This window comes from Equus asinus, chromosome 12 (assembly GCF_041296235.1).
Source record: "Equus asinus isolate D_3611 breed Donkey chromosome 12, EquAss-T2T_v2, whole genome shotgun sequence".
Taxonomy (NCBI): domain Eukaryota; kingdom Metazoa; phylum Chordata; class Mammalia; order Perissodactyla; family Equidae; genus Equus; species Equus asinus.
In genome coordinates this window covers 71,588,401-71,615,462 of record NC_091801.1, presented here as the reverse complement: position 1 = coordinate 71,615,462, position 27,062 = coordinate 71,588,401, and the positions used below count along the sequence as shown (strand labels likewise).

Genomic DNA, 27,062 nt, shown 5'->3' with positions numbered 1-27,062 from the left:
TGAGTGTGCGTCTGGGTCTAGATCTTCTCGTTCTAAGTCAAGGTATCGTTCTGCCTTTAAACAAACATCACTTGAGCAACTACCACTTGCAAAGTGTGCTGCTTGGGTCTGCCCTCTCAGCTGTCAAAGCCACAGAGGACATGGGGAAACTCATTTTTCCCAAGGTGTTCACTGATAACAGCTTAAGCCTTAAGGAGCTTTCAATTTCAAAACCTTCCCCGTCTGCAATGTCAAGGCACTGGGGAGAGAAACTCCTCCAGCTCCCTTTGCTCTGGAATACTCTCTGACTCATGCATCCGCCGATGCTCTCCTCACTTCACCCTGGAGTATTCACTAAGAGCCTGGGCTTGGAGGGCAGGCCACTTGGACTGAAACCCAGGCTTTACAACATCATTAGCCATGGGGATTCGAACACATCACTCAGTCTCTCTGAGCCTGAGTCTTCAACTCTAAAGTGGAGCTGATAAAGAGACCCACCTCATAGATTCGTTGTGAAAATTTAAGTGTAATAATACATGTTAGTGCTTAGCACACTCCCTGGCACATTGAAGGGAGTTAAACACCCAAAGCATTTTCTCTCACTAGGTTGTCCCTATTGTTCTTATCATTGGCAAGATGAATAATCTTCACTCAGAGGTTGACACGACTGAGACATCATATGTTTAGAAGGAGCTCCTCCTGCTTCTTTATGACTTTGAAAGGAGATGGGTATTATTATTCCTCTTCAGTATGTGAGGGAGCTGAGACACAGAGAGATGAGTCAACTGGCTCCAGTTAAAACCAGACCTGTCTTAGGCATCATACCATTTTTAGGGGATTTTGCAGATTGGAGAGTAGAGATGTTAACACTCTCTTCCATAATGCATGCAATTCTGGTGATGTTGTTGAGGAGAGAAGGATCTTGTGGCCCCCCCAGGAATCATTGGCTCCAACAGAGTAAGGAGTTATTGCTAGAAAGGCTGCTGCAGTCATATGGATTCTCAGCGAAGCCAGACTTCAGTGAGAAGGATGGACCAGCAGGATGCTCTGCTTGGGATGGGCTGGCCCCAGGGCCACACTGAGATTTCTACAGTGCACTTAGGAATATGTTTTAAATGAGTAACTCAAGGATGTGTCAGCAGGTTAATAGCTGCTGGGATTATATACTTCTACAGTTAACGAGGGATGTCGATATGGGATAGGCTTATGGGTAGGAAGCAAGGGCGATCCATGACAAAATTTGTCTTTTTCTGCCCAGACCAAAATTACCATCACAACAGAGCAGCCTGGGCACAGCACCATCAATTGCGGAGAACCCTGAGAATGTTGACAATTCTTGCCACAATGTTATCCTAAGCGGCAAGTGGCACTGCCTTGGGTTGTCCTCTGCCATTTCTGCCATGAGGTGCCTCCCTGGGATAAACAGAACAGTGTTTGTGTGGTATTGCTATTGTGGTCCTTATTATCTTGTGCTTCCTATCACTGGGCCTGTCACTTGACTTCTGGAGAATGCACAATATTCTTCTGCATACAGTATCAGAATACAGTTTTTAGTTGTAATGGTAATAAACAATAGCAGTTCTATAATTCATTCTTTTTCCTAGTCACACAGCTGTGACTGGACTCTTGGCCTCTGACAGTCGGCCCAACATACTTCCCATCTCCACCCTGCTGATGCTTTGTAGCTTTAAGAAGCTCTTTAGTACCAGGGAAGTGTTCAGGGGGTAGATAGGTTCTTGGAAGCTGATCAAAGCCAGTCTGCAATGAGTTACCTAGGAGTCCAGGGGTTTCTACTTAGTTTAACCATTATTTCCTGTCTGAGCACATCCTTCTGCTTGTCCTTCTGCCAGGGCCAGGGAATCAGAGATGAAGCACTCATGGCCTTTCCCCTAGGGAAGCTCACAGTCTAGCAGTGGAAACAAATACAGAAAGAGAATGTGCTCTGCTGGACCTGGCAAAGAGGCTGTGGGGTAGCCAGGAGAAGTCCTTTACCTTGGCCTTGGAATCAGAGAAGACTTTCTGGAGGAGGAGATGCCTTCATCTTACCCAACATACCATGCATTCACTCAACAATCATTTATTGAGCCCTTACTATGTGCCCCACTTGGGGCTAGGTGTTAGAGACACAGCAGCAAAAACATCAGAGAAGGTGCTCTGCCTTCATGGAACTCTGATTAGAGGCAACACAGAGGAATCTCAAGGAAGAATGAGGTGATGGGATGGGGCAGAGATGCTTAGGTAAAGAGAGCAAAAAGGACAAAATGAAATGCTCTGCTTCATGTGTGCAGGGAACTACAGTGAATTTCAATTAATACTGTGGGTTTACGGACCAGATATGTCTAACCATAGACGGGATTTCTGTGACATGCTGACAGGGAAAGGCAAGCTTTTCAACCCCACTGGATGAGATGAGAGACTTTACTTTCTTATTCCCTGTAGTTATCTCTGTGTTTAGAATGGTTTTCAGCACCTACTAGGTGGTCAATAAATTCTTGTTGAACCATTAAACGAATTAATGTTGGGCAGAGCTGAACACTAGTCTTTGAATAGATGATGCTGGTTTCAACTCCCATAGAGAGCAAAGCTAAAGCATTCTTTAATAATTAATAAAGCTCAGGGATGAACACTGAATTAGACCTGACCTCAGCCACATGGCTGACACCCTCCATTCATATCTAAAATGCTAAATGCCAGAAAAGATTTGCACAGTTCCAAGTTGATTTTTATGGCTAGAGCAGCTGAATGGGGCTGTGAGTAACTTTGTAAGATGTCCCTATGGTCCCAAATATTCAGAGAATGGAAAAAGCTGAGTGTTGATATCATTTATTCATTCAATAGCTGTTTTGGGGAGCAATTGTGCCAGATGCTGCAGTAGATCCTGACCCTTGAGGTACCCCCTCTTTGGGAAGGCTCCTTGGACCTCTCACTCCTTCCCAACAGAGATGACCCCTCCATCTCTGTGCTGCTTCTGTGCTTTATGTCCGTTTTGATCTCTTTTGTAGTTATGTTTTCTCTTCTATATCCACCTCTAGACTGCCATCTTCCCCAGTGCAGGCCAACTTTGATTCTTCAGCGGTTTGGTGAAGACTGAAAAACTCAACTGAAGACTCCCCACCTGGAAAGGGAGACAGGCATTGAAAGCGATAATGCATCTGGATCATTCGTGGTCTTGTGGACTTTCAGAGCATTATGGGACCAGGAGCAGAGAATGACTGGGTTTGGCTGGGTAATGAGTGTTGTGAAGGCATCACTGAAGAAGCAACATTCAAGTTGGGAGGTGAAGAGGATTTTGCTGGGAAGAAAAGAGCCTGTGAAATGAAAGGAGGAGTTTTGGAAGCAGTACCGGGGTGTTTGTTGTACTCCTGCTGGGTTCACTCTCTCTGTCATCCTGTGGGTCCAGGACATATGCTTGCAGGATTGTACTGGATGCGGTAGACCTGACGTTGACATTGTTTTTTACTCCTCATTATTTTCCGACAGCCCATTTTACAGGTGGGGACCGTGGGGCTTGGGAAGAGGAAATACACAGTGGGGGCAGAGCTGACTGCAAACTGTTGATTTTATGCTCCTGCCCTCAAATGTAGCTGCCTCTTGTTGACTGTGTTCTCTTGCCAGATGTAGTCTTGGAGTTTCTTGCAGGTGGGGAGAGGATTTCCTTTTAGATGATGTTCAAATGGGTCAGAGTTGTCACTTCCTTATCTACTGGTGGTGTTGAGGAGGAGCCAGCTGGGCCCTTGGGTTTCCAAGACAAATCTGAACTGCAAGAGAAGACCTTGTCTCCCCTAATAATAAAGATCTCCCTCTCTCTCTCTTCTTTCTTAGGTTTACATTAAAATTAGATAATTCTAGACTGAGTGAGACCAGGGCCTTAGTATATGATGAAAAAGACTGGAAATGAGGAGGTTCAGGATAGCTGTAACTGGGGGGATTGTGGCTTCTAGGTAGCTGTTTATCAGGGTGATGGTTGCCCTTTCCCCAAATGCACATCTTTTGTCACACACACACATTATACTGCATCTGGGTTTGGCCCAGGGTTGTTCTTGAAAAGTGCATTAATATGCAAATGAAAATTCAAATTGAATTATGCAAACAGATATGAAAATAATACAGTAAGGAATAATTTAGCCTAGCATGTTCCACTTCCCTCCCTTTGCAGAGCTGTTGTATTACACAAAGTAGCATGAGCAAAGTCCTTTGATTCCTAACCAACTGCAAACAAGAATCTTATTTTCAGGTCTTTCCTTATATCATCCCTGCTCCGTCTTCTCCTCTAGGGGCAGGACCATGAGAGAAAGCCTTCATTAGCTGGTCACTTAGTATTTGCAAGGTCCTCTTCTAGGTACTCATCAATTTTTATCCAATTCACCACTCACCACAACCCTATGAGGAGTGTATGACTATTACTGTCATACAGATGAGGAAACAGAAGCTCAGAGAAGTTAATTGCCTTTTCCAAGACCACTCAGCCATTGAGAAGCAGATCTGGAATTTGTATGTGACTTGATTGAAGGCTAAATTGACATGATCAATACCCCATTTCTCTTTCCATTTTTTGTTTCTGCTTCCACAGTGTATGGGCTCTTCTCCTCTTCCCCACTCAATACTTCTAAACCCCTGTTAGCTTTAGAGGCTACAGCTGTCTTTGTTCACATACAGTAGGAAAGAGACAAATTTTCCAGGGAAGATGAAGGGAACTTTTCCACTTGGAAATCAGGGTCCTGCTAGAATGAGGAAGGGAGGAATACCTGCTGTGTAGGCAACCACAGATACCAATAGTGGGAATACATTTTGGGAAATAAATTAAAAAGTAGAGCTTGCTAAAATGACATCATATAAATCCTCAATGACATTTTAAAACTAATGTAAATAAATTGACCTCTTTTTACTAATGTCTTAGGTTTTTGTAACACTTATGTTTTCATAACACTTACTTTATTCGAGTCTCACAGTATTGCCTTATGTATATTTTATTATCTCCATTTCACACAATAAGGAAAGAAAGCCTTTAAGAGGTGAAGTCAGGAAGCAGGTGGTAGAAACTCAAATTGAAATCTTTAGATTCCCTCCTCACTGGTCTTTTCACTAACAGCCTGACTCACGAGTTTAAATGCTAGAATTCTTTCCCAATCAATCCAGAACCATTATGACTGGCTGATTATAAAGCCATCCAGTTTAAAAGAAGTCTGCCCCTCCTTGTCCCGAGAATGTTCAGAGTGTGTTGGGAGTCAGTGTTGTGTGCTGGGAAGGGCCCAGACTCAGGATTCAGATTGCCCTGGGTCCTGGCTCCAACATGTGTTGGCTGTGTGACTTGGGGAAAGTCATTTGATCACTCACAACTGGGTTTCCTCATCCTGTAAAGTGGAAGTAATCACACCTACTTCATATATTTCTTGGAACAAATAAGTAGAATATTAAGAACTCAGCAAAATATCTTGTAGAAATTCAGTGAAATATGGAAATTTAAGGGGATGACTGTCTCAGTTTTCTTGAGGGCTGAGCAGGTCCCAGAGATGAGGGACTTTCAGTATTAAAAGAGGTAAAATCTCAGACAGATTGAAACTAGTTGGTCACCTGGCTGACGTTAGTAACTGTAATTCTGAGAACGAGGTGGTTTGGGAAAAGAAACGCTTCTATTCTTTGGTTTAAAGTAAGAAATTATAAGCCCGGACCTCCAAACTTCCCATCTAAATGTTGCCTGCTGGACCACTGAGCAGAGTGGCTCCTCAGGCTTGAGTTTGGCACATTAGATGAACATGGTCCTGCTGGAGGGAGTTGGAAGAATGGGAAGATTTTTGGCAGTTGTGAGTTTCCTGATGTGGGAGCAGAACTCTAGATGGTAGTCAGACTGCTGACCTTGACCAGTCCTTTCCCATCTCTAGGTCCTTGTTTCCTTTTTGGAAAACAGGAGGCAAGCCCCGGTAGCAATAACAGCATAGCTTTCTATAGTTCTTTACAGTTCACAGATGCCTTTTTATGTCACGGTCTCCTGTGATCTTCACTCTAGCTCAGCAAGGAAAGTGTCATCATTACCCTCAACATTTGCTGTCCTCAATTTACAGATGTGAAGAATGAGGCTCAAGGGAGACAGAGTATCTTTGCCCAAGGCCACACAGCCAGGAAGTGATCTGGATAGAACTCAAGCCTAGAACTTCTGACTCCAGAGCCCATCTCTTTTTCACGACATTTCTCTGCCTCGCTGATCACAAAGTTCTCTTCTTGCTTCACAGTTTCATGACACTGAAACTCAAATGCTCTACTTTTGGTCTAAGCGATGACGAATCACAAAGTCAATGTCTTGAGCTAACGTTCCTTGGCTAAATGTCTTTTTTTGGAGTGCTCTCCATCTTCTGTCTGTTCTTTTCAGGCACACGAGAAACCTGGCATGGGTTCCTTCCCTCATCAGAAGAAAAACAACTTCTCTAGCTTTTGTGGAATAAGAATGCAATATAGTTTTATGGTCAGTGGCTGCTTTAAGCAGAAGTTAGCAGAATGGAAACAGATTGTCTAAGCGCAGACTGTGGCTTTGTCAAATTTTTAATTTAGCAGAAACTTGATTACTCATGTACGCATGGCACACTTTCTCTCTGTTCCCCAGCACATGCGTGCGTGTGCACACATGTGCATACATGCATATACAGGAAGCTAATTATGATCTAAAGAATCCTCTAGAAAGGATAGTTAATTAGTTCTAAAAATACCTTGATCAATAAAAGCAGTGACACACTTGTCCAGGGTTCTGAGAAGTCAGCAGGAAGTCTTGGCCATGAATTTACAGTTGCAAGGTAAACATTTATTTCGGTACAACATGTTTTATAGTGCCATAAAAGAGAGGAGGAGAGTCAATAGCTCTATCTAGTATCGATGGAACCAAGAAAATACTGATTCTATATTGAACAAAATATGAATAAATATGAGTACTTACCCTTGATAAAGTACTTGAAATCTTAGAGGTAATGACTTCTGCTTTTGCCCCCCAAAGTTGAGGCACCATACTGAAGTATATAATGCCTGATTACATCCTCCACGTGTCTGTAAATGCTGGAAACCAAGACAAAATTTGTTTGTTAGAGAATTTTGACATGCCTTGTTTATACAATTCTTCTCAGCTAGAAAATCTTTGAGATTCATTAACTGGACAAAAACTTATTTGTGCAAGGCTGTATTCCAGACCCTAGTAATGTGGTCTGAGCAGGGGAAGGAGACTAGACTCAGGGAGGGTTTCTATTAACAAGACTCTAAGCTTGACATGTGGGAACCATCTAGATACATCTTCAATACCTCCATTTCTTCCCATTGTCACTACCATGGCCCCAACTCAAACATCATCACTGCTTCCTGGGTCAAGTTCCTGCCCTCAGATTTGCCTTCTATTCTCCCTATACAGACAAAATGATCTTTCCAAAATAAACATGTGGTCATGACCCTCCTTCTGGCTTGAAGCCTTTCCCGGTTCCTCATTGCCCTTAAAATAAAGCACAAGCTCCTATACAAGCGTGTGCAATTCGGCCTCCCCATTCCCCTCCTCCGCTTACCTTTGCTGCCTCATGTCTCCCCTCTCACTTCTCTTCTCTCTCCACTGCCACCCTGTTGATCTCCCTTTAGCTCCTGTAGCACTGTTCCCTCTCTTGTGTCCAGGTCTTTGCATATACCTTTTTAAAGGAAATGTTGCAGCTCTGTCTACGCAGCTTATATGTGGATGAACTTTAAACAGTCAAACACAAAGACTTTGTGATTGCAGTCACGGACAGGTGGTGAGGAACAGCGCAAGTGACACTCTTTGCTTATCAAACTACCTTAAGCCAACCTTCATTCTCTCCCTCCAAAGAGGATTTCTTGGTTCATTTTCCTAGGGAGGCAGCTGACTTCATGCATAAATAAGTCCAGGGCCTTCATTAGGTTGACTATATTATTTGCTACTTTCGAGGGGGAAAGAAAATTCCATCAATTATCATATCAGAATAACAAGTAAAAATTGAGATAGTGCCAATGATTGGGAAAGAATGTCATCAGAATGCTCACCCGCTCTCTCTCTCTTTTTTCCTTGCTTCTCTCTTTGCATGCATTCTCAGGGAGGCTGCTCCCACAAGGTGGCAACAGTCTCCCCTAACAGCTCCTGATTACTGTGGCCACAGTGAGGGGTGCTCTGATTAGCTAGACCTGGGTCACCCGTCCACCTATGGAATCACCCCACTTGAATGACAAGAACTGTGAGAGGCGATGAGGTGGTTCCTCATTGGGAGCCTATACCCAACCAGAAGAAAAGGGTGCTGGGCAGTCAAAACAATAAATGTGTACACACCTCTGGTAGCTGTAGTCATGGATCAGTGGTGAGGAGTACACAAAGGCATGACAACGTTACAAAAGAAATGTTGCACATTTTGATGACTTCTACAAAATGGGGGAGTCTTGTTCCAAATGAAATTCTGCAAGGTGACATCAAAAAGCCAGCAAGTGTTCACGACAGGGGAAATCCGGTGTGGGGTATATGAGAATTCTGTATTACCTTTGTGATTTCTCTGTAACTCTGAAACTACTCTAAAATAAAAATTTATTTATAAAAACCAGCAACCAATAGAAAAATGTGTCTTTTTACAACAACTCAAAGGCATATCCCACAGCTGTCAGACAAGCAAGATAAAGTTACATACCTTGTAGGGGAGAGTAAGAGAGGCAGACTCCATCTCTGATGGTGGCAGTAAACATATAGAAACATTTTTGTAGAGAGTAGCAGACATTGAAAAAACTTTTAAAATTCATTTCGCTTTACTAGAGTTTAAGAAATGTTCTCTTCTTATTCTTTCCTTTACTTTTCAGAGAAGACAAAATAGAGACCAGGGACTTATTCTGCACTTTGCTGTTTGTGCATAAATTTATGTCTGCTGTACTATTTCTTGTAATTATTTCATTTAATTATTACATAAATTGATGAAATATGAGTGCAAAAAGAGAGTTGATATGTCTATGACATTTAAGCTACATGCTCTGGAAAGGCTTGATAAAAGCAACTTGCTAATAAAATTGCTATTGCATTAGATGTGATTGAGACAACTGTCAATGATTGGGAAAAAAATAATCATAGAAATTCACAAGGAATCTGTACTCAGATTTTTTCCCAAGTGTTTAAAGTTATCACTCTACTCCATGGAAAAATTAAGACTTGTATACAACGCATAATGGGTATATTTTACACAAGAAACATGATTCTATCTCCAATCATTGGACCCATAAAGAGAAAACCCAGTCCTTAGATTAAAAGATGGGTGACTAAATGAGCATTTATATCTTTTCAATTAAAATAAAACATATAAAAGATGTTTACTCATTTTAACAAATTTTTGAATTAGCCAACCAACTTTTGGATCCATTCGTATTGAATAAAAGGGTTCTATTGAGTGGGTGAATTGCAATAAATAAGAAAAACTTAGTTGTTGAGTTCTTTCCGTCTTGCAAAAGCTCTTTGAGATGTGGTGCCTTTTCTCTGACTGCAGTTAACTTAAGGATCAGTGTATTGTTTTTGATGACATCGAGCAGAAATTTAGAGAAATATGGAAATTGCCGGTTTGTAAGCAATAAATTTCCACAGTTGTTTATTCTTCCTCCATCCTTATTAGTTGGAAAGTGTATTGCTTTTCCCAAATGAGTCTGTTGAAATGATCATTTCAAAATGTTGAAATGATGTTGAAAATAGATCATTTGAGCTGATGTGTGTGTCATAACGGTACGGAACTTCACAAAAATCCCACTGCTTTTGTATTTTCAGGAACTTCCTGCTATGGGTTTGGTTCTGGATAGGAGCCACTCTGTCCAAAATTTGTTTTATGGATCATTCACTTTGCAAATCGGTCATTATGGATTCCTCTTAAGGTCCCACCTCACCCTCCTGACTAATAATTGTGCTGATTCTTTCTTGCCACCAGTGAGGGGTCCTTCAGCAATATATACCTCCTTGAAGAGAGGTCTGGATTTGCTGCTGTTGAAACAGTAGCATGTTAGAAAGACTACTTCCTATGTGTATAGTGTTTGGTTTACAATTGTTTGCACATGCGTTATTTCATTTGAGCCACATAACAAAACTCTTTACTCATCTTTTATGATTGAGAAAACTGAAACTCAAAGGCTGGAAGTAATTTGTTTGAAATTCCTTAATTGGTGACCAGTAGATCTGGTATTTGGGTTCGGAACTTCTGATTTCGAATCCAAACCTCCTTTCTGAAACACCAACACAAACAGAAAGTAGTTCAGGCTCCTTTGTTCCTTTTAGATTACTCACCTCACACAAATCTGTTATTACCTTTTATGAATTCATTTGACAAAGAGTTTATTGAGCATTGATTGGATGCTAGGCAATTGGTTAAGAATAGATGTACTTTATTAAAAAGCAGAAGCTCCATTCTGGGGGTGATGGGATACTGAGATGTGACCACCAAAAATGTTCCCACTCTTGAAGTTCACCCTTGAAACTCCCCATATGTGCTTTTACCACGCATCCCACATAGCATGTGAAGCTCATAGAGAAGCATAAATATCCATTTTAACATGCTGCCTTGGTTAATTGCACAATTATCAGTAAGCAATACGATGGTGTGAACATGTGCTCTTGATAATTGCCACCATTTTCCATGGAGTGAGCGTGTATTTATTTACCACATTATTATGGCAAAAGATGTGTGTGATTTTGCTGGTAACTATGTAATTAACTTGTACCTCACTGTGTTATTTTAGCTTGAACTGCATCTAGTGACTTCTAAAGAGCTGTTAAGAACAATGCAGAGCATGCCTAGTGGTTCTGTCCGTGAGAATGCTTATACGGTGAGCATATTTGTAGTCGATTATTTTTGAACCAACTGTTGGTGTCAATTTCAATTTATTGTAGGCTTGTGCCAGAGCATACGTGCTTCAATATAAAACATCACTTCTTTCTCTAGTGTTTCCATACGCTTGCTTTCCATTGACCACGTTACTCTCCTCATTCAGAAATCTGTTGGATTTCTTCAATATAAAGCAACAACTATACCTATCCTTTATATACTTCATAAGCTGTGAGGTTTACAATGCAATTTTATAAATGTGTAACATAGCCACCCTAGAATGGAGCTCTTTGCAGGTCCTGTTTTTAAACAGCTTCTGCTCTACATGTCTAAATGACTGAATGATTTTTGTTATTCTTTTAATTTATATTTTTAAAGTCATATTGCTATAATATAGAACATTGGAACATAGAGGGGAAAAACTTCATCCCTCATTCTGTTTTACTCACTCAATGTCCATTGACGTTTGCTATTTCCTTCCAGTCTTTTTTCTTGCATGTGTAATTTTTTAAAAAATAGTAGTAACTACAGTAAGGAGAAACTGTGATATCATTTTTCTTCACTTAATGTTACAACTTTATTTTCTTGTGCTCCAACATGGTCTTATAAAAAAACCTTTGAGATGAAATGGATAGGCACTTTTCCTTATTTCTCCGGATAAGTATAGCTAAAAACTCTGGACATTATATATAAAACAAACATAAGAGGACTCTGAATGATGGAGAAAAGAAGACAGTCAGGCTAAGGACTGCAGGACTAAGTGAATGACATGGCAGCAATTCTCTGGATTTTCTTTTTGCTTCAGGTATCGCTCCAGACTGGATGCTGGAGAAGCTGGCATCCTGAAAATGCCAGTGTGTTCAGACAAAAAAGGATCCCATGGAAAAGACCATTCTCTCTAGTCAGAGGACCAGGAAAAGGTAGCCTAGCAAGAAAGAAACTGTTTAGACATTGATCACCAAATATTACAAGAAAAAAAGCAACCCCATATCCCCTTTTTAACCAAGACTGCAAGGGGGCCTGGACTTCCACTCTTACCAAGTTGTAAGGAAGCACCCCAAATCCCCAGCTAGAGTGATGTCAGAGATGGTACAGGAGGGGCTCAGAAATTTCATCCTTGCTGGGCAGTAAAGAGGCCCTCCCCATGCAATCCATTCTGCCCCTACTGCCAGCCAGAGTGGTATCAGCAGAGCCTGGAGGGAGCCTGAACTCCCATCCCCACCCAACAGTAATAAGGAGCCCCTCCCCCCTCCTAAGTGTCAACAGAGGCCAAGTGGGGCACTGGTCTTCCACCTCTATCTGTCAGTAATGATGGTCTGTCTCCCTTCTCCCTCTCGCTTGGTATCACAGGAAGCCTGCTAAAACAAAACACTTAAATAAGACCCAGAGTCTCAGAACCCCAAATGTCAGGAATTTAATTAAAAAAAATCACTTGTCATTTAAAGAACCAGGAAAATCTTGCATGAGAAAAGACAATCATGAAACATCAACACCTCGATGGCAAAGGTGTTAGAATTATCCAGCAAAGATTTTAAAGCGGCCGTTATAAAAGTGCTTCCATGAGCAATTATGAACATCATTGAAAAAAGTAAAAGATAGAAAGTCTCAGCAAAGAAATCAAAAATATGTAGAATAACCAAATGGAAATGTTAGAACAGAACAAATAATATCTAAAATAAAAAACTCAACAGTAGAATGGAAAGATGGATGAAACTTTAAGATAAAACAATAGAAATGACCCAATCTGAATAACAGAAAAAAGATACACTGAAAAAATAAAAAGAAACCGAGCCTCAGGGACCTCTAGGACTACTGTGAAAGATCAGGGGCCGGCCTGGTGGTATAGTGGTTACGTTTGTGTGCTCCAGTTTGGGGTCCCAGGGTTTGCAGGTTTGGTTCCTGGGTGCATACGTAGCACTGCTCATCAAGCCATGCTGTGGCGGCATCCCACATAAAATAGAGGAAGATTGGCACAGATGTTAGCTCAGGGACAATCTTCCTTACAAGAAAAAGATCACACATTCATGTCATCAGAGTCCCAGAAGGAGAGAAGAAAAGTTGGGGGTGGGAGGTGGAGATAATGGCTAAATTTCCCAAATTTGACAAAAGACAAACCTACAGATTCAAGATGCTGGGTGAACCTTGAACAGAATAAACCCAAAGAAATTCATGTAAAAACACATCATAATGAAACTTCTGAAAACTAAACAAAGAAAAAATCTTGAAATCAGTGAGAGAGATATAATATTTACTTAGAGAGGAAAAAACAACATGAGTAACAACATATTTCTCATCAGAAACCATCTCCATGGCCAGAAGGAAGTGGTATAATGTTTTTAAGTGCTGAAAGACAAGAACTGTTAGTCCAGAATTCTACATCTGGAGAAAATATCCTTGTAGAATGAAGGTGAAATAAAGATATTCTAAGGTGAAGGCCAGCTAGGAGAATTTATCACCAGCAAAGGAAATTCTCTAAAGGAATTCCTCTAAACAAAAAGTAGAAGACAAAAAAAAAAAAAAGGGAATCTTCAAACATCAAGAAGGAAGAAAGAATAATGGAAAGAAGAAAAATATGTGTAAATATAATAGACTTTCCTTCTCCTCCTGAGATTTCTAAAGTAGATTTGATGCTTAAGGTAAAAATTATAGCAGTGTCTGATGTGATGTCAAAGCTGGAATTATTGATGGGAGAGGGCAAAAGGGGTGAAGGTGGAGTTGTGTGATTTTGAAGGGTGGATATAAAGGAGATCTTTGTGGTGATGCAATAGTTCTGCATCTTGATTGCAGTGGTACTCACATGGCATAGAACTTCATATACACGTTGCACTTCTGTTGATTTCCTGGTTTTGAAATAGTTTGATATGGTTTGAGATACTAGTTATGTAAGGGGTAACCATTGGGAAAATTTGAGTGAAGGGTATACATGGGACCTCTCTGCACTATCTTTCAAATGTCTAATTTAGATAATTAATAACTATAGATTGTGAATCTGTAATTATTTCAAAATAAAAAAGTTTTTAAAAAGGAAATGTATACTGAATAAATAAACAAATTTTGGTGCATCCATGTAATGGAATGCTACTCAGCAACAACTTGGGTAAATGTCAAATGCATTATGCTATTTGAAAGAGAGCGAACACAAAAGTTTATATACTCTATGATTCTATTTATATAATGATCTGGAAAATGCAAAACCATAGGGAAAGAATCCTATCAGTGGATTCCTGGGAGCGGGATTGGCTACTCAAGGGAAATGTTGGGGTGGTGGAAGTGTTCTATATCTGGACGGTGGTGGTGATTACACAACTGTATACATTTCTCAAAGCTTATAAAAGTGTATGTAATTCCCTCCTCAATAAACTCAGTTTAATAAAAACAAAAAGAAGCATCATAATATACTTAACCATACCCATAATAATTGAATATTTGTGTTGTTTTTCACTTTTTACTATTCCAAACGGTGCTGTCACAAATACCTGTGAGCAAATAACTTCGTTTCTCCAGGGACTTTGTATTATTTCTGTAGACTGCATTCCCAGAAGTCGTATTACAAGTGTAGATAGAGAGAAATAGAGGAGAAATGTTATGAACATTTTTATAGCCTTTGAGAAATAATTGCAAAATTACTTCCCAGCAGTGTACTTTCTTTTAACCAGTTTCTAAGGCCACTAAGAGGGCATGAAAGTACTTCTTTCTCCACGCCCTTGTGGGCAACAGGAGTTTGACTGCTAGTGTCAGTTGGTTCCATTTGGTTCAGATATCTCTTCCTGATAATTGAAGGGTTGATATTTACTTGCGGCTTTGTAATTACGGCATATAGGATTAGCTGGGCAGAACTGAACCCACGCTATTTGCAGTTCACTGAACATCCCCTTAAACGTTCACACACATGTACGACAAGCTAGAAATACTATTCATTTATAACTAGACTGTGTGGTTTTGATAATTACCACCAATTTTCTTCACCAGAATATTGGTGAAATCTGCCGACAGGAGAATGAGGGTGGTATCTCTCTCCCGGTTCTGGGATGGCCCCTCCTTTTTACGCTTCTCTTTATCCTCTGCTTCTCTTATTCTCACACCATCTTCCTGACTCATTCAATTGCATATACCTTTGGAATCTACATTTTAATGAGCCCTTGGTTTTGTTTTGGGTTGATCTATTAGATTAATTCTCATGGTGTCATAAATATGATTCAATCTGTCACCAACTGCTCAAAATACACCTTTTAGGATATAGCATCTTCCTCTACTCTTTTTCTGTAGTTGGAGGCATATGCTCTCCTGTTTGCTCTTGTTGAGCACGTGCAACACTTTACCCCAAGGAGATGTGGTTTTCCCTAAGACTTTTATTGCAAAATGTATCAGCTGCAGTAGTTGCGTTTTGAAGTGCTTTGTCTCCACACTGCAGTGATGGGCCCCGTTTTATAGCCTCTCCTGGCTTTTGGCTGGATGTGAACAATTTCAGGGTAATAATCACTCTTAAAAATTATCTCCTAATTAATGAGAGGTCTTTTGCTCCCTTTTTACTTCCTCTCTTGCCCTGAGATATGGGGATGTTTTCACTTACTTTATGTCATTTAATTTTCAGATCACTCTCCGAAGGAGATGCTAATACCCCCATTTTATATGTACATAATATGATGACAAAGCTGCCCCACACCATCACTACTACTGGAAGTTACTTACTTAACAAGGCGTGCCCCAGCTCTGCAGAGAGTTGGCCAGGTGGTCTTCACCTGCGCTTGGCAAGGGGGGGGGGGGGTCTCTGATGCTGTTCTGATCTGGCCTTGCATCATTCCCATTCCCAAACTGGATTGGAACCCAGATCTCTTGACTTTCCTTCCTTCCTTCCTCCACTGGAGGACCTATGAAGTGCTCGCTCCATTCTAAACTTTGAGGATCCTTCATTGAACAGAACAGATTTCTGCTCTTATGATGTTTACATTCTAGTGAGGGGAGATAGAGACAGGTCCCAAATCATAAACATTATAAATTAGTTAATGATATTTTAGGTGAGAGGTGAGTGTTATGGAAAAAATTAAAAGTAGAGAATCAGAAGAGGCCATCGGGGGTGTAGGGTCCTGTGGTGACTGCAATTTTAAATGGGCTGGTCATGATAAACCTCATTGAGAAAGTGACATGACAGCAGAGTCTTTGTGTGAAGAGAATTCTAGGCACAGGGGACAGCTGGAGCAGAGGATCTACAGTGGGACATGGTTTACTGTGGCTAAGTGATGATGATCTGAGTAGAAGGAGTTGCAAAAAGTAAGAGGGTGGCCAAATCCCAAGGGGCTCTGTAGGTCACTGTAGGATGTAAATCCAGTGCTTCCTGTAAGCCACAGCCAGCAAGTCAATTTTCACCAGTGGCTTTATTCAATACACTTCATAAGAAAACCATCATTTAACCAGTCAGTGTGGATTCTCCTGGCCAAATCCTGCAGCACAAATATGCTAGAAATATTCCATCTTGTTTCTAGCCAGACTTGGCATAATTTTGAAACTGTTCAGTCAACCCAGTAAATATGAATTAAACATTTATAGTTGTATTAAATATTCGAAAGATAAGAACCAAAACAGTCTATCAAGTAATTGTACATATTTGTGCATTTACAAAATGCATATTCATGAGTGCTATGTAAATATATATTTAGTCATTTCCTCTTCCATGTGAAGAACCCCGGCTGAACTACAGATGGTAACTTTCTTGCATATAATTATGAGAATGACACAGTAAACCATTTTGAAATTGTTCTTAGGAAAAGATCATTGTCTGTTTGGCCATTTCATGAGTTCAATGCTCTTAGAACTGGGGAGAAGAAAGTTCTAGAACATGCCTGTCCTTGTGACAGGCATTTGAGAAAGAAATGACAGTTGTCCCACAGATAAGTACCATCTTGCACAGTCTTGTTCCCCATGGAAGTGGCTCTCACACTATTTTCCACCAAGAGTCACAAAAGGGAAGATGTTCATGTGTGGGACACATCTATGGTTATGTGCAGCTCTGATAGTCCAGCCATAGCTCCACCTTTTCTCTCCCACTCAAAAAAGCATATTTGAATGCTAGGGAGTGAGAATAGTGATATTTTGGGGTAATATTTAATTCATTTTAATTTATTCAAAAATGTGTCCAACTTCAGTGTGGTATCTATTATTAGTAATGTGACTGGCATTCCCTCACAACTCTTCATGACAACTCTCGTAAGTCCTTCTGCCACATCTGAGGGCTCTCTGGATAAGGAGATTACTGAGAGTATACACATTCTAATTTTGTCTTTGTGTGAAGACCTGATGTGAAAATCTTTCTAGAATCAGAATTTTCTAAATTTGCAGAATTTCTAAATTTATTTTCTAAGTAAAACAGTTTTCTTATTTCCTAAGGTCTTGATACTCTTACTAGCACTTGCCAACTCCTGCACTCAGCAAAGATTTGGTGAGATCCAATGTGTGCGGGGCACGAGCACTTTCTCTCAGAAACTAAGTCTCTTCCCGTACCCTCCACTGTTCCCTAAATATATATATATTTTTTGTGTGTGTGAGGAAGATTGGCCCTGAGCTAACATCTGTACCAATCTTCCCCTACTTTAGGTGGGATGCCACCACAGCATGTCTTGACTAGCAGTGCTAGGTCCATGCCTGGGATCCAAACCTGTGAACCCCAGGCTGCCAAAAGAAGCATGTGACTTGGCCACTATGCCGCTGGGCCAGCCTGTTCCCTGGGTGTTTTGAGGAGTTTGAAGAGAGGGAAGATAGAGATAGAATGAGAGAGAGAGAGAGACAGATTAAGATATATAGCTAGGTTTCCATGCTCCTGAGCTCTGACTAGCTAACCTTACTGCTCTGCACTCTTGAGAGAAATAGGCAGAAATGATAGCCTAATATACAGACAATAGCTATCACTGATATCACAAGACGGGGCTCCAGCGTAGTTAACTAGACTGATATTTGGGTAGGCTTTGAGAACTCAGGATGACTCTTGAAGCAGACTGGGCCATTGTCTCTTGGATTCTTTTTTTTTGGAGATGAAGAGAGTTTGATTCTGTAATAAGGTGGCAGTAAGAAACCACCACTGCATTGGGCGGGCTATGCAGTTTCTCAGCTGGAGGGAGCCATTCTGGATCTTCCCATCTCATTCAGAGTAAAAGCAAAAGCCCTCCCTATGACTTACAATGCCCTATGTGATCTGTCCCTCTAGATCTATGACTTCATCTCACTATCCTCCTCCACTTGTTTGTCCCCCGCCCCACTGGCCTCCTTGCTGCTTCTTGAACCACCTCAGGTCCTTTGCATCTGCTGATCTCTCTGTCCAGTGTGCTTTGCCCATTATTTACAGGATACTTCCCTTACTTCCTTCAGGTCTTTATTAAAAAACGACATTCTCAGTGGTGTCTTCCTTGACCATCCTATTCAAGATTTCAACTGTCTTCCCAAGATTTCATTCGTTGTCTTGATCTTTTCTTCTAAGCACTTACTGCTCTCTAACCCACTGTACTTATCTCATTTACTGTCTGGGTCCACACTGCAATGTACATTCCACAAGGGCAGGGATTTTTGTCTTTTTTGTCCATTGCTGTATCCCCAGCATCTTGAACAGCGCCAGCCACGTGCTAGGATTCAATACTTATTGAATGAATCAATGACTGCATGCTGACAAGCAAGGAGACTTCACAGGGAAGTAGGAGAAAGAAGCTTCGCACAGACAAGGGAGTATGTATTGAGAGAGAGAGGTGAGACGCTGACAGATTCTCTGAAAGCTTTCCAGTTCGCTCTTCGAATCTTTAATGAATCTGGGTTTTATTTCCTGTTTGTGGTCCATCCCTGAAAAATCCTCTTTTCCTTAAGCTACCTTAAGTGGGCTTGTCTTTACTGCAACCAAAAAATCTTGACGCAAAAGGAATAGAGTCCAAGTAGTAAGCTCTAATTGTTTTCTCAGCATGCAGAGTGCCTTGGAGGATGAGGTTCCCATGCAGTGAACAGTTTTGTGGGTTCTCTTCCCTGCTTCCTCTCCCAGATAACTAGGTCACAGACAACTCGTGTTTCCCCATGTGGCAAAGGAGAGCATGAACAGAAATCCCTACCACCTCTCTCTTTGCTTCCCAAGCACTGCTGAATGCCTCCTAATGATTTCATCTGCTTGGAGGTCCACTGGCATTTCCACTCTCAGAGAAGATGGTGGTGCTGGGAGCTGATGCATGCTCTGACTACTGACTTGAAACATGCTTTGATGAATTAGCGAAACCCAGCCAGCCATTTACTTTAAATTTTACCCTTGATTCTTCCTCTAGCAAACAATTAAGGAGCAGCAGTGGCTTCCTGCAGGGGAGACCAATGCCTTCTGTCCTCTGCGGAAGCAGCTTGGCATTCTTCCAAATGATGAACAGCATGGACCAGGAGTGCCAGCTTCCCTTGGCTTCCAAGCATCCAAATAAGTAAACACATAAATGCATAAAATAAAGTAAATTCAAGTCACAAATGAGGACACAAGTACAGGTTACCAGCAAGTCCTGTGACTTGATATGGGGGCTGGGAAATGCATCCTTGAACTTAGCGATGCAGTGAGTCAAAGAGCAACAAGAGGTCACAGGAAAAACTGGGCCCGGTGACAAGGCACCACATCCTTCTCCTTACTGTGTGAGTAGCCCAGTCCAATCTCAAAAGCTCCTGAGTAAGAGGAAAGTGTCTCTTTAACAGTATTAAGGGACAATTTATTATGTGTATCCTTCCAGGGAAGCACAATGTCAGTGCGGCCCCATTGTATTTGCATTATTTCCAGACAACAGCAGCAGCAGAAAGGGACACTGATTTATTTCAGAGCAAGCATAGGTGAATTTAATGTCTGTTGGAATTCAGCCAGGGACGACTTAACCCACTCGGGCTCTCGAGCCCTTCGCGGGGGACCACGGGCTTTTGGAATGGTCCTATTGGCCTCTTTGGTTAAATACAGCTTCCCTGAGCCTGGGCTTCTCAATCACTTGGAGAAAAGCCCTAGGAAGGGATGGAAAAAATTCTGTTTAGGAATAGAAAATCTGTTTTTTGTGTCCTGGCTTGGCTAATTCCTTTCTCATTGATTTGGGTAAGTAATTTAGTCCTTTTAGGACTCAATTATTTCTTTTGTAAATGGATCCAAGAATACTACCCTGCGGGGTTCTAGTGAGGCTCCAGTAAGCAAATGTATTAGAGAGCACTTTGTGAATCGTATCAGTGCTATTGTTTTGGGGTGACATCAATTTGGGATTCCTAGCAGAGAGTTTTAACTCAGAAGAATCATCCAGAAAGAGGTAATCACAGTTACCCTTCGAATCTGGCAGTAGAAAATTTTAGAAATGCAAAAGGTCACAGTAGAAAGGCTTTTGGAGATAGTTCTTCCAAGCTTCTTGTTTGGCACATGGAGAAACTAGGCTTAGGGAGGTGAAGTAGATTGAGCTTCATGGCGGAAGAGGTAAATCTTAATTATCTTTGCTCTCCGTTCCTTATCAGTATGCCTCAGAATGCCCTGTACACAGTAAGTGCTCCATAAATGTTGGTGGAAGTGACAGAATTCACTCATTGTCAAAAATGAGCCATGTTGCTGTAGACAGTGGTAGGTTGGAATCTTTTCTTTTTGATCCACACTCCAAGTATCTCTTACTGAAACGTGAAACCTCGCAGGGGCTGTTTACTGGTCCCCTGGGTTGTCCTGAAAAAGGACACGGTCCATGTAAGCCAGCAACATCCTGGTAGAAGCCTCTAGTTTCAACTTCTGACAGCAATTCCTTGAAGTCTTGAAGAGCATTTTATTCTTATCAACCATCTTTCAATAACAATTGGAAAAATTTACAAAACGTTGCCCAACACATTGCCTTGTTTAATTCTCTGAGTGATCTAATGAAGCAGGCATTATTATTTCCATTTCCCAGAATAAGAATTGCGGCTCTGAGAGTCCAAGAGACCTGCATTTTGAAATACAGGCACTGCTAGGACTGGAATTCGAAATCAGAACTCTTGGTTTTAAGTATATTCCATTAATATTACCTCATAAAGTAGCAAATAGGCACTTTTGCTTCTGTTTCTTCTTCCCTCCCTTTGCTCTCTCCCTCCCTTCCATGTTTCCCATAAACTCTTATTAGCATTGTGCCAGGTACCATGCTGGCCACTGAAGCAGGTGAAAAATGCACAGGACAGCCTCTGTCTTTGAAGAGTTGGCAACCCACCAAAGAAGATTTACAGGTAAAAAGGTAATTCCAAATGCAGGTGATCTTCATTGAGCACTAACCCTGATTGAGTATACTCTCAAAGGGTTAATTGACAAGCACCTAACTGCCTGGATGATGAGAGAGAGAGAGAGAAATCGCTGTCCAGGGCACCACTGCTTCCATAGTCCTGGGAAAAACACTCACTGGATCCCAGGTTGCTTCTTTCACAATAACCAGCCTTTCAGAGTCCATGCTTTCACTTTCCCCCTCTCTTTGGTGTGATGAATGAAAGACGGCTGTGACCCATCCAAATGGAATCTGCAAATCGCTGATCCTCTAAAACCTACTTTTGTAAATAGCAATAAAACAAGTCTTGACTCTTGTTCTTCAGTTCAGGGAATTCATTCAACCAGGAGCCCTGGAGGAGGAAAGCTACTCCCTAAAATCTTTCCTCCTTTCAGAGATCTCGCCTGAAACTGAAACTCGTCTCCCCACTCTTCCCCTTTTCCTGCCTTGCTTTGATTCTGAGTCAATTAGCCTGTAATCCCTTCGGTTTCCCTCCTTTGTCTGCCTTCACTTTGTCTAAACAACAGAATTGGTTATGTTCGCCAAATAAATTATCCCACTCCAAAATGTCAAAGTCTGGAAAAAATACCTCCTAGGCACTCCATAAATATTTGTTCAAGGAATGAATGAATGGATGGATGAATGAATGAACAATGGCCAGGTTCAGACACTGGCCTTGTCATTTATCAGTTGCTCGACTTTAAGACAGGTATTTAACCTGTCTGTGCCTCAGTTTCTTTCCAAATTGTGTATGGAAGATTACAGAAATGTATATATTTATGTACTATATAAAGCACCTGTGATTCATTCTGGTACTCAGAAATAGCAATTGCTACCATGGGGCTGGCCGGGCGGTGCAGCAGTTAAGTTCCCACGTTCTGCTTCAGTGGCCCGGGGTTCACCGGTTCAGATCCCCGGTGAGGACATGGCACTGCTTGGCAAGCCATGCTGTGGTAGGCATCCCACATATAAAGTAGAGGAAGATGGGCACAGATGTTAGCTCAGGGCCAGTCTTCCTCAGCAAAAGGAGGAGGATTGGCAGCAGTTAGCTCAGGGCTAATCTTCCTAAAAAAAAAAAAAAAAAAGAAATGGCACCCACAATGATTATCATTCTTATTGTCAAAGAGACCTGCATGTGACCTGGAAATTGTAGGAGAAATGTTCCTGAAGGGTGAGGAGGGTCAGAGGGATAGTTTCTGTTAGCTGTAAGCAGTATAGGATTTAAACAAGCAGAAGAAAGAGTGTGGGGGGAAGGCATTTCAGCCAGTAATACCAGGAGTAAAGGTCTGGAATCTTCTGAAGATAAGAAAGACGAGGTGAAAGGTGGGGAGTCAGGCAAAACAATAGAAAGAGGTAAGGGGACGTAAGAAAAGTAGATGTTCAAATGGGCTCCTAAAAGTAAGTTGTTAGTGATTATGTATTGCATAGTTATGACAGGCTGTTGATACTCAAATATGACACAGACTGTGCCCAAGAAGGAAGGCTGGTGCCCAATGCCATGAGGGGTGATAAGGGTAACAACAGAGGGATATTTGACGTTCCGTGGGAGCATGGAGGAAAGGATGTGGCACCATCCTTAGGCATCCAGAGAGGCCTCCTAGTGAAGGCATTGGCTCTTCAAGGATTCCTTCTTTCTTTCTTGCTCTCTCACTTGCTCACTCACTCATTCAGCATATATTCTTGAGCACCTGTTTATTTTCTAGATATCGAGTTGGGCCCTAGGGGCATAGCTGGAACTAGACAGACACAGTCATGGAGCTTAGAGTTCAGTAGGAGATCTCCCTGTGTTGATGGGGAGGATGCCATACTAAGCAGAGAGAATGCATGAAAAAAAGCATGGAGAACTTTAAAACAAGCATGGCCTTTCCATGAAGAGCCCAATGGGAATGGCATGGATGGTGCATAGTCCAAGTGTCATTTGGGAGTTGAGGCTGACATAATGTGCCAAGCAAGGGGAGCAGATGGAAGATGGTAAACAGAGAAGATTTACTTTTAGAATGAAGTCTCTGGTGATGGGTGGGTTGGGAGTGAGATAACCCTCTTAGGGAAATAATGATGAAGAGAGGCAAGAGGGAGAGGCAAGGGGAACTGTAGAGTCAGATGGTGAGGCAAAAGGATGTCTCTGGACACAGAGTTCTCCCGACAGTCAGGGGTTAAGGAGAAACCACCAGCCACTAGTTGGAGGCTGGGGAGGGGCAATGAGCCCCCGAATGGAGGAAGAGGGAGCCTGAGGGTAAGGAGGAGACATACTTTTATGTCGCAATTGTTGTGATCATAACTGTGACCAGCAGGACTGACAGTCCATTTCTTCCACAGTTGCCAGCTCTAACATTTCCCCTCCACAGGAACACACCCTGTGAATAAATGGTGGAAATTTCTCTGGGAATAAGAGGTGGGGTCATTGGCATCAGTTCCATTCTTTTGTGGTGGGATAACTTTATGCTCTCTGAGGGAGACTCAACCAGTCCACCCAGGGCTGAATTTGAGATTGAAAATGATTTTGGATGGAAAAGACTGGGGACAAACAGCAAGTCATTCAAAATTCCACGTGTGAAAATAAAACAAACACATTTTGATTTATCTCTGCCTTTGTGGAACCTCTTCTATCCTGTTAATGTCCTCCTGTGTCGGGGGAAGCAGCATGAAGAAAAGCCAATGCAAAGAATTTTGCAAAATCTCTGTCCATGACTTGAATTTCTTTCCCACTCAGATTCTCTTTTTGTGCCCCATGCCCAGTTCTGAAGATCACAGGCAGAAACGCCCAAAGATTTCTTTCTATCAAGCCCTCCCTCTCCCCCATCACACCTTTCACATATCTCTTCAATGACATTTCCCCAATAGTGGTGCCATCATTATTATTTTTCTTTACATGGAGGCAGTTCTGTACCTTTTCCATTAGCAGCCCCATCGTCTAAAACAGGGTCTGGCATGCATCTGAATAAATGAATGTTTGCTGAATTAACTGAATGATCAGTGCAGATAACATGTGTCCTTGCATCCTATGGTACCTGCCTTTGCAAAAGACACTCATAGAGAGGAGAGGAAGACAGTTTTAGGCAAGGACACTCTCTCCTGTGCACTCCTCATGTTACTGTCCACTCTGTTCACCTAAAAAGAATAATTTGCTTCAGACAAAGCTGCATGTGGTGTCCTGTGGGCTCATAAATTCCAGTTGGCAGAAACAACTGGGCTCGTTGCCTAAGAATCTCTAGAGATTCTGATTCAATAGTTTCAGGGTGGGACCATGGAATAAAAAAATATATATTTCTTTATATCTATCTATCTAGCTATCTACTAGCTAGCTATCAATCTCTCGTCCATACAGAAGTTTGGACAACACTGTTGATAGAGAGGAACGCTAGAACTGGATTTTGGAGACTTGAGTTGAAATGATTGAGGCTCTACCACTGATCAGTACCTGGGGTAGTGATTTATTTTCTTTAAGCCTCAGAGAACCCAACTCTAAAATGACAGCAATAATCTACCTCCCAGGACTATCTGGAGATACAATTAAATAATAATTGTAAACATAAGAGACACACAGTAGGTTGTCAGTTAATGTTAGTTGAAACTGAATATATATGATAGTAGAAAGTGCAGGAAGACTGAGATTTCTGGGGAAATTCATAACCAAGAAGGAAAAACAAAGGATTTGAATGTAGATAGAATGTGATGGTTCATTTGTTGTGTTTTAAATTGCTCAGGCTGTGGCAATGTAAAAAGAAGCCCTAGCCAGTGAATGTTTCCCAGGGGCATGAGGAAATCCTTCTTCAGCAGTTGTCAGTCCAACCCAGAAGGTAATAGGATTAACTCCCTGAGAAGTCAAGAGCAGAGAAATCCATAAATCACAATGTGAGAAATTCTCTTTGCTTGGAGAGTGGGAGGGAGACCACTCTTGTGGGTGCTGCCAAAGGGTGTGTCCAGGATGGGAGTCTGGGAGAAGGGTGGATGGTAGACCTGGCTGGCTTGCAGAGGAACAATTAGTCAAATGCCTGGGTTCAGAAAACAGTCCTTCTCTGTCTGTGTCCTCACATGGAGCTGCAAGGATGCTGTAATCATGCACTGTTCAAGGAGCAAATATTCTGCAAACTTATGGCAAAATTGGTATGACTTTATGAGCCAAAAGCATTTATTGTGTGCTTATAATGTGCAAATATGAAAGGAACCCGGAGTTTATTAACCTGGGCTGAGTATCACTCTTTTTCTTCCCTTGATCCCCTGTGGCAATTTTGGGCATGGCTCTTACTTCATTGGATGGAAATCTTTTGAGTTTGTCTCCTCCACTCTACCACTTTTTTTTTTTCGTTTCTCCAGTACTTAGCACAATGCTCAGCACAAACAATGCTAAAGACAATCAATCAAAGTGACCTCCATGGGATTGAACTGTGACTGTGGACCTGGCATTTGCATCCTCGTGGTACAGTTTGGTGTGCTGGGAGTTATTTTATGCTCTAGAGTCAACATAGATAGCATCCCAAAGTCTCAACTGTTCCTAAGAAATTGGTGAAAAAAACCAAGGAATTTTGTTGAATTATAAGGAAATACATAGTAATCTTAAAATGAACCTCTATATGTTATGTAGTAGGATGTCAAATTTGCATGAATTTGGAGATAAAACACCCAAAGTCAAAGTCCTCCTCCTTCTGTTTATTGCCCTGAATTGTTGGATATGCAGTGTTTCTTGGATTGTGTTGGCAATCACGTGTGGCCAACTCTGTGAACACAAGGACTGTGTTTTTGCTCCCTGATGAATCCCTAGCATCAAGCACAGTGCCTCTCACATAGGAAGCACTCAAGAAAAAGTTGCTGAATAAGTGAAAGAGTGCTTTCTGAATAATTCTTCATGTGTTCCTCTTCTCTCTTTCAATAGAGTATAAGCTCCTGCAGGGTGTCCTAGTTACCTTTGGGTCTCTGGTGCCTGGCACATAATAAGATCTTGCTACGTGTTCATCCCATGCCTCATTGTATATCCATTGGGCCCGGCACAGTGCTCTGCAAGTATCAGACACTCTGTGCATTTTCATAAATGATGCCAGCTTTGAGGTCATGGAGAGCTGCGTTCAAATCCTGCCTCTGCTACTAACCACTTTGAGCACCTTCTCACTTCCTCTTCCTTAGCCTCAGTTTCCCTGTCTGTAGAGTGAGAACAACAATTCCTCTTTCACAGGATGGATGCCAAATATCAATGATATTTTTAATGTAAGACAATTGACACATAGCAAGTCTTCAACAAATGCTAGCCCTCTCTTCTCTGAGGCTTCTGTCTCATTTCTAGACAATTGGTTGTGTGCCTTATGATGAGATTTGAAAGAGCTAAGTTTTGGTGCTAGTTCTAAGCTTTGGCTCTGGTTCTGCAGAATCAGGTTCTCGCTTTGCCTGGTTCTGAGAAAATCCCTTGCTGCCTTAGAGATTTAATTTTTCTATCAGCAAAATGGGTATAATACTTGTAACTATTCTTTGCAGGGGTTCTGGGAAGAAGAATGAGATAATGTCTGGAAGGAGCCTTGAGTGTTAGAGATGAAAGGTGCTATGTAAATTCAAAGCCCAGAAGCTCTATGCTATTACTCTTCAGTGGCTTGTTGGATTCTTTTAGAATAGGAGGCCACCTGACCCACAGACACAATTATCAGCTCTTTCTCTTTCCTACAAACCCTTTGAAACAATTTGAAAGCACCATTGAGTGGTGTTGCTTTGCTTTCTCACCCTTCCTGCCCCTCCTCTACTTCATTTGCTTGAAGCTTTTGGGGTGGGAGGAAAAGTGAAACAATCTCAGTGATAATTGCTCCATGATCAGTAGATCTGGCTTCAAGTCCTGACTCTGACTCTCACCAGTATTGGGCAAATCAATGACTGTTTCCGGGTCTGATCTGAAAACAGCAAGGTTGGACTGAATAATCTTTGAGTTCCTAACCAGCCTTAAGAATGTGAACCAAATGCTTGTCAGAAGAGTATATTAGGTGTGGAATTAGAACTAAAAATGGCGGAAGAGCGTAAACTCTTTACTAGGAGAGAGTCTCTTTGCTAGGAAGGAGGTCGT

At 41.6% G+C, this 27,062-nt stretch overlaps 2 long non-coding RNA genes across 5 annotated transcripts in view; one reads left to right on the top strand and one right to left on the bottom strand.

Moving 5' to 3' along the window:
• Positions 1 to 6,887, top strand: part of LOC139039933 (uncharacterized) — a 59,714-nt gene extending 52,827 nt beyond the window's left edge. For all 4 annotated transcript variants that reach the window (XR_011493352.1, XR_011493353.1, XR_011493355.1 and 1 more), the window contains one exon: positions 3,012 to 6,887. This is a non-coding gene — a long non-coding RNA (uncharacterized lncRNA). The remainder of the gene's footprint in view (positions 1 to 3,011) is intronic.
• LOC139039932 (uncharacterized) lies at positions 6 to 7,991 on the bottom strand. Its single transcript, XR_011493351.1, has 3 exons — positions 7,512 to 7,991; positions 6,902 to 7,017; positions 6 to 3,094 (listed from the first exon to the last, which is right to left on the bottom strand). It is a non-coding gene; the product is annotated as an uncharacterized lncRNA (long non-coding RNA).
• Positions 7,992 to 27,062: the final 19,071 nt, after the last annotated feature.